Genomic DNA, 8,034 nt, shown 5'->3' on the forward strand with positions numbered 1-8,034 from the left:
ATTCCTAGTTGCCCACCTTTAAATTGAGTTCACGCACTCCTACGTAGCCCTTATCCTCGTTCCTCTCAGCACCGGGTCCCCATCATCCCCTCCAAGCTTTCACAATATCCAAACAATTCAATTCCATTTGTCATGAAACTACCCTAAACCAAGAAAACAGAGTGGAGGCAGAAAACTCTCCACAAAACTCATTCAAATTCCACAGTTTTTCCTACTCACATACCCCAGTAACATTCTCTTCGTTCCGATTCGTTACCCATTGGATCGCCTTGAAACTTTTACTGGAGGTTCCTAATACAGAAATCTAAATTTTGACCGTTGGGATATGCTAGAAAATATCTAGAACACGAGATGTACTACCTTTCCCATGACTAGCGCTGCACAACCATTTTTCTGCATAATTGGTAAAATCTGCTGCACAACTTGACAGCTTTTGCTGCATAATTCAGCAGATTTCGAATTCTAGCTTGCTTGTATCCAATTTCACTCAAATTGGATCCTACAAGTCCTAAACCATGTCTAAATCATGTTTAAACCAAAAACAAACTTCAAACCAAGGTAAATCAAAATATAGGTATCCAAAACCCACCAATTTAGTGAATTCTCAAGGTTTGAAAGGTGAAAATGAAAATTTGGTAATTTTGGGGTAAACTCTCATCTTCATCAAGTCTATAACATTGATTTAGACTTGCTCAAATTGGTTTTAAGGTGAAATCTCCACCTATTCAAAATTTGGCCTCTCTACACCCAATTTACCCTAGAAATGGCTCTTTCCTTTCACATTTGTCACTCATTTTTCTCATATGCTCTGCTCAAGCTTTCCTACAAGTCCTAATTGACATTCTAAACTAGAATCAACTCACTTTAGACTCCAATTTCCACTAACCCCAAATTTGGCTTTTCTAACCCTCAAAATCTCACACTTTTCCACTTACAACACTACCATTCTCACATGTAACCCTAAGTTAACTCTCCCCATCATCTCTACCTATTTTCTATCAACATTTTAAGCATACATATATCACAAAACATCATTATTAAATCCTAAATCAGCATGGGTAGTTTTGCTCACATCAAACATGTCAAGTTTAGCATGATTTCAACAAATTCCTTCACAAATAACTAACCTAAGGCAATAACCTAGTAGAACTACCCATTATAGCTCCCAAAAACCCAACACCCACAAATTTCAAGTGAGAAGAAGTCCACCCTTACCTGAAATTTAAAGCCCCACGAAGTAGAGGTATGCTCCAAGACTCCGAAAATGGCTTTTCCTTGCAATTTGGGGTAGAAAGGAAGAGGAATTTGGAGCTTCAATGGAGGCAACAATGGTGGAGAAGAAGAAGAGAAAAAGCAACGTGGAAGGAGAGAAGAAGCTGCTGAAATTTCTGAAGAAAGAGAGAGAAGATTTGGGCTTTTTATAAAAAAAAATGATTTTCTTTTCTTTTTCATTTTCTTTTCTAAAAGCAATTGCCACATGTCCTATTTTAAGTGGAGCAAAAGGGCCCACCTTTTTCCTTTGATTTGACTTCATACTCAGCCACAAAGGAGAAAAAAAATTGGACCTTTTTGGATGCTGAAATTCTGCATCGGTTTGCGTGCTGCATCTCTGGTTCCAGTTCCTCGCGTTTCTCTGCACCCGTCGGGGCCCGTTTTCGAAAGTAAGCAATATATATATATATATATATATATATATATATATATATATATATATATATATATATATATATATATATATATATATATATATATATATAAACGCTCAGAATGAGACCTTGAGCGTGGTTCAGAGATTGATTTTGCTAAATTTTAAGTTACACGCAAAACGATAATTTGTAGACTAATTAATTGCGAATTAATCTATAGCCGTTCGGTTATGGGTTACTCTTCGTTAATTAGTCTAACTCGCGTATCTTTCCCCCAATGTACATACTTCAACCAAATATATATATATATATATATATATATATATATATATATATATATATATATATATATATATATTTAAATGTAACACTTACAAAATTTCGGGTAGAAATTCTAGGATGTCACATGTTGGACCCTTGGGGGGTTCTTGTTGCGGTTGGAGGTATTGTTCACATCGCGATTCTTATTCTTAAAGTTTTTGCCAGTAGGCTTCAAAACTGCACCTGTGTTCTTCCTTTTAGTGTTGTTGTGAGACACAACCAACACTTCATCTTTCTGATCTTATCTGCGTGCCTCTTCCTCAATGCGCAGACGTGTTATCAGAGACTCCAAAGAGAATTCTTTGGTCTTGTGTCTGAGAAGGTTTTTGAAATCCTTCCAGCCAGGAGGCAACTTGTCTATGATGACAACAACCTGAAATTGCTCATCCAAAGCCATACCTTATGATATGATATCATAAGCAATTTTCTGTATCTCATGGGATTGAGACTCTACTGATTTATCATCAGTCATTTGATGCTTGAGGTAGTGGCTAATAGCATACTTTTTAGTTCCAACTTCCTCAGTATCATACTTCCTTTCCAGAGCCAGCCAAACTAATTTGGCAGACATATATGGGCTATAATAATCATAGAGATCATCAGCTAACCCATTCAGAATGAAATTCTTGCATAGGTAATCATTTTCATTCCAAAGAGCTAATTCCATAGTCATTTTATCCTTCACTTCCTTCTCAGCATCTTCAGGTACCACTGGAATATCAGTGTTCAAAACATAGGCAACTTTCCTCATAGTTAAAGAAAACATCATCTTTTGTTGCCAACGTTTGAAATGATACCCTTCAAACCTAAAAGGTTTGTTGAGGTCATTGCTGTTCGAGCTAGTAATATCTCCGGTAGTCATGACAGAACCGAAACGCGTCTTAAAATTGTTGTAACAATAATTTATGGCAAACCGAAAAAATTACTGGCTGAGTTGCGGACAATTTCGCTTTCTTCAAGATGTTTCGTGACACTGCCAAAAATTGTGTAAGCAAACTATCAACCACGAAGTCCCCAGGATAAAACAGTCCAGATCACTGTATAAGATTCCCACTACACTGAGGGAACCTTTCTAGAATTACACCCTTATGTATGACTTGAAAAGTCACTCTAAAGCCAACCGAAAATATGACTTGAAAAGTCACTCTAACAGCCAACCAAAAATATGACTTGAAAAGTCACTCTAATAGCCAATCGAAAATATGACTTGAAAAGTCACTCTAATAGCCAAGCAAAAATTATGAGCGACAGAAAGAAAGTGGAAGAAGTTTTCCGGAAATGCATCGACTAAAATATGGGAGGGAGAAAGAAAAGTTGAGGTAATGCTTCTCAACTGGGACAAGAAAAAATGAAGAAAGGGACTCTCTCTATATAGGGAGTAAAACACTATTCAAGTGTTTACTCTGAGCGATGTGGGACTTGAAGTTTTCTTTTCTTTTCTTTTTCAAACTTTCACCCATTGTCTCATTTGTTCTAACATAACATAATAAGAAACACAAATTAATATCAAATTATAAAAGAATCAAACTAAAAATTTAAATTTTAATAAATGTCATTAAGCAACATGAAGATGACCACAAATATCCAAAGATACCAACTGCAATGATGAAATTATAAATTATTACTAGTTTGAATAACAGAGTAAATACTTAAAATGAGGATGACCTGCATTATAGCATCGGGTCCTTGAGTCCACCAACTAGCGCGTGCATCAAATTGTGGTGCTATGACTTTTCTCTTCTGAACCTAAAAAAAATTCACATCATGAAGAAAAAAAATCTACATGTCAATATCAAAATATAAAGAAGTATGAATGAAGTAATTTCATAAAACCACTGAATCTAACTCTAAAGTAAACACTAGATGCAATAAGCTAAGCTCAACATAGTGCAACCCAATAAGATTTTTATTGCAAAGCTTTAAGGAATTAAAAAATAATAATGAATAAAGATTTTACGAGAAACCATTCCATTAAGTCATTCAATGGATCTTTTGGAATAGGTGGTAGCACTAGAGCAGGGACCCTGCATTCAGAAAGCAAAAATAGTATATAAGAACATAGAGCAAAATACTGCAAAACAGCAGAAAAGCCAAAAATAAAAAGGATTCATGATTAGTTGAATCATAAATGGGGCTATACAATCCCCAAAACCTAATCTACATCAATTTGGTCATACAATCTAACTAAGTGGAGCAACAATTATGTTAAATAACTTTACCTGTTTTCTATATCATTCCCCCTGAGCAGGAAGAGAAAATGGCTTTAGCACTTGAGGGAGAGCGACACCTCCGACTTCTTTAGATCTGGTGCTCATCATGTAGATCTGGTGATCGTGTTGGTGTTTTCGGCGCAATGGCTGAAGGAGTGGGAGTGTACGGTTCCCTTGGCGGCAACGTTGTTGTCGTCAAGCAACATGGTAGTGACGAGGGCGGAGAGCGCCCTCTTGGCGCAGTGGACCTGGCCGTCACCGACAGGGGGTTTGTTTAAGTGTCGTGACGACAATCTCGGCGAGGCATTGAAGATCCTTGACGGCGTCGCAGCGAAGGGTGTCAGCATTGCAGACCTCGACGACGCGGTTGACAGAGAAGTTCAAAGATGGAGTGAGGGGAGTCCACGAAGGCTAAGGCGCGAGCTGAGCAATCACAATAAAAATAAAAACTCACCTCATTCAAAGACGGTTTTTAAAACGATCGTCTTTGAAATGTTCCTTCGCTTAAAACATAACAACAGTTTGAGAGAGGACCGTAGTTGAAACTACTATTTGAGTAGTGATTAATTGAGAGATCAGAGGAGTTCTAACAACATGATACTCTCTATTATATATACTTTTTTCTAATACATTCTATTTTATTAGTTAATATTGAAAATTATAAAATTATAAATTATATTGATTACATGAGAAGGGAAACTCACGTAATTATGATTTTTAATAATTATTTTTGTTACTTTTTTAACCCAAAATTAGATCAGATTACTTAGATAAGTCTAAATTATGATGTAAGCCAATGCAAATCTAATTAATGGAACCAAATAACTTTTTCTCTTAAATCCGACTCAATCACAGGGCAACCACATTAAATACTACCAACTAGCTCTCACCCCAACGGTCTAAAATACAACTTTTTTTTTTTACAAGCGTAAAATAACTTTTATTACTTGATAGAGACGATAAAACATAGACATAGAAAAAGAGGGAGACAATAAAACATATATCTAGCCACATTTTCATTTTATTTTAAAATTACTTTTCTAGATTTGTCTATAGTTATATTGATATTTCAATTAATTTTATTTTTTTGCTAATCATAATATATATTAAAATATAAAAATGAGCACTTAAATTAAATCTTAAAATTTTAAAAATTAAAAATTAAAATAAATAATATATTTTTAATGATAGTTTGTGAATAGTTTATCATCTAAATATTAATTAAATAAATTGAAAATTTTCATTGATAATTCATTCAAAAATTGATTTGATTATATAAAAATTAAAAAATATATATATAATAATAAAATAATAAGCATGCAACTAAAATTAAATAAAACATTTATCTGATTATCAAAATATAAAAACTCAAATTTATTACATAAAGATAAATTTCATAGTTTACGTTACATCTATAATTAAATGTATTTTTTTTTTTGAGAAATTATGTTTGTTCAACACGTTTTTACTAAAAATATTTATAAACATAAAAGAGACAAGAGAAATGATAAACATATTGTTTTTTATTTATTTTTTATAAACAATGAGAAAAATGTTAAATAAGATGAGTGATATACGATGGACGTATCTATATATATGGCCAAACACCGAGATTAATCTTATTATCTTATATATAGTACTCTCAAGTATGCTAGTACGTACTCTTGTCCTTATGTCCATGGCTAGTGATGAGCAGGGTGATATATATAGATGCTCCCCCATCACCATACCCCTTCTGGGTGATGAAAAAGTGCACCAAGAGAATGGGTAACACCTCGTTTTTCAAAACCTGCTTCCTCATGATTAATGCTCTCTCTGGTTTGTATGCCCTCTCCTTCCATCCTCCTTGTTTTGTATATTTGTCTTTTTTGTTCAATGTTTTTGCTTAGTTTATTAGGATATATGTCTATCGAGGATTGGATTTGTCTTTCCAGGGTTTGGAGATCTTGTTGCTATGTAGCTTTTATAAATTGATCAATCTTTTGTCGTTCAGATATTACAAGTATCTTTTGTCATAGTCATTAATTATATATATAAAACTTTCTCTGGAGTCCTTAATTTTTTTACAATACTATAAAGTATCATTCACTTTAATATTTAATAGGATATAAAATGTCTTTTTGATTGGTTACCTTTAGCTTAAATATGATTTTGATTTTTATTTATAGAATATTTTGATTTGGTCATTTAAAATTTTTTATTTTGATTTTAGTCAATATAAAATTTAATAAATTTGATTTTAGATTTTGGTATAAGTAACCAAGTTATTTGATGATATAATAATGGTGTTTGAAACCTACTCATTTATCACATCATTTAGAAGTCTCTCAAGACAATTACGTGGAGTTAGTTTTAGTATACAATATTTTTAAATCCCTCATTAATTATGATGTTATCAATTTTTGGAACATATAGAAAAAAAACACAGTTAAAAGAAAAAATTAATTAGTTAAAAATAGACTAAATTACATATATATTTTATCTTTTATGATTTAATTTTTGTTCAGTTTGGTCGCTTATGATTTAGAAACTTTATTTTACTCTCTAATGTTTTGATGAAATAGCTTCATATTAGGTATTGACATTAATTGCTAAATGTGACGAAACGAAGACAAATACACTTTTTTTAAGACTCATTTTTATCCTTAATGTTTTTTAGAAGGGTTCATATTGGTCCCTTGTGAAATTGTTTAGGAAATTTGAAATTATTTGAAAATGTTAGAGATTAAAATGAAACTTTTAAATATAAAAAAACCAAACGGAACAATTTAAATATAAAAAACCAAAGGGAACAAAATCGTGGCTAAAATAATGGAATATTGACCAAAATCGGTTGAAAATATGAAAACCCACGTTGCTGTTTAGCCGAAATACACAGAAACCAGCCGAAATCAGTTAGAAACAGAGACCATGTACGGTCGTGGATAATCACGATCTAGGATCAATTTGTTTAAATTTTAGAAGTATTAATAATGATTTTGAAATGTTTGTAACAACCTTCTACCAAAATTATTAGAATATAAAATATTCTTTGTAATATTCCTTGTCTATTATATTTTTAGTAATAGCTTTATGTGAATTAAATAGCATTGATTCTGTAGAATCAAGAATTAAATAGCATTGATTCTGTAGAATCAAATTGATTCAAAACTATTGTATATATACACACTTGAGACTATGAAATAAACAAGCCAAATATTCTCTATTATTGTTATTCATCATGGTATCAGTAAGTTTGGTACTGATCTCTCATTCCAAACCTAATCTCTAGCGCCGCCCTCATTCTCGTTACTGAATCCCAAAAACTCTTGAATCAAATTCAACTTTCCTCATCCATGGCTGGCTCGAATCCTCCCTCTCCACCATCTTCTGTTACACATCCTGCACTCACAGTCCCCAACATTACCAATTTTATCAAAATTAAGTTAGATATAGAAAAGAGTCAGTACAACACTTGGTCAGAATTGTTCAAAATCCATGCAAGAGCCTACCAAGTTATTGATCACATTATTCCCTCCTCTGCTGATGATACACGTGATATATCTCTCCAACAAACAGACCCCAAGCTTTGGTCACGCCTTGATGCTGTTGTTCTCCAATGGATCTACGGAACTATTTCCGATGATTTGCTGAACACAATCATTGAACGTGACACGACGGCAGAAATGGCGTGGAACCGCTTGTTTGAAATCTTCTTTGATAATAAGCATTCCAGAGCACTCTATCTCGAACAAGAATTTTCGCGAGTGCAGATGGAACAATTCCCTAATGCTTCATCATACTGTCAACATTTGAAAACACTATCTGATCAATTGTCAAATGTTGGTGCGCCAGTATCAAATGAAAGATTGGTGTTG

At 33.2% G+C, this 8,034-nt stretch overlaps 1 long non-coding RNA gene across 1 annotated transcript; it reads right to left on the reverse strand.

Moving 5' to 3' along the window:
* Nucleotides 1-3,544: 3,544 nt before the first annotated feature.
* Nucleotides 3,545-4,577, reverse strand: LOC121173004 (uncharacterized). The gene is made up of 3 exons (XR_005887031.1): nucleotides 4,187-4,577; nucleotides 3,925-3,991; nucleotides 3,545-3,713 (listed from the first exon to the last, which is right to left on the reverse strand). It is a non-coding gene; the product is annotated as an uncharacterized lncRNA (long non-coding RNA).
* Between the last annotated feature and the right edge of the window lie 3,457 nt (nucleotides 4,578-8,034).

This window comes from Glycine max, chromosome 11 (genome assembly GCF_000004515.6).
Source record: "Glycine max cultivar Williams 82 chromosome 11, Glycine_max_v4.0, whole genome shotgun sequence".
NCBI lineage: Eukaryota > Viridiplantae > Streptophyta > Magnoliopsida > Fabales > Fabaceae > Glycine > Glycine max.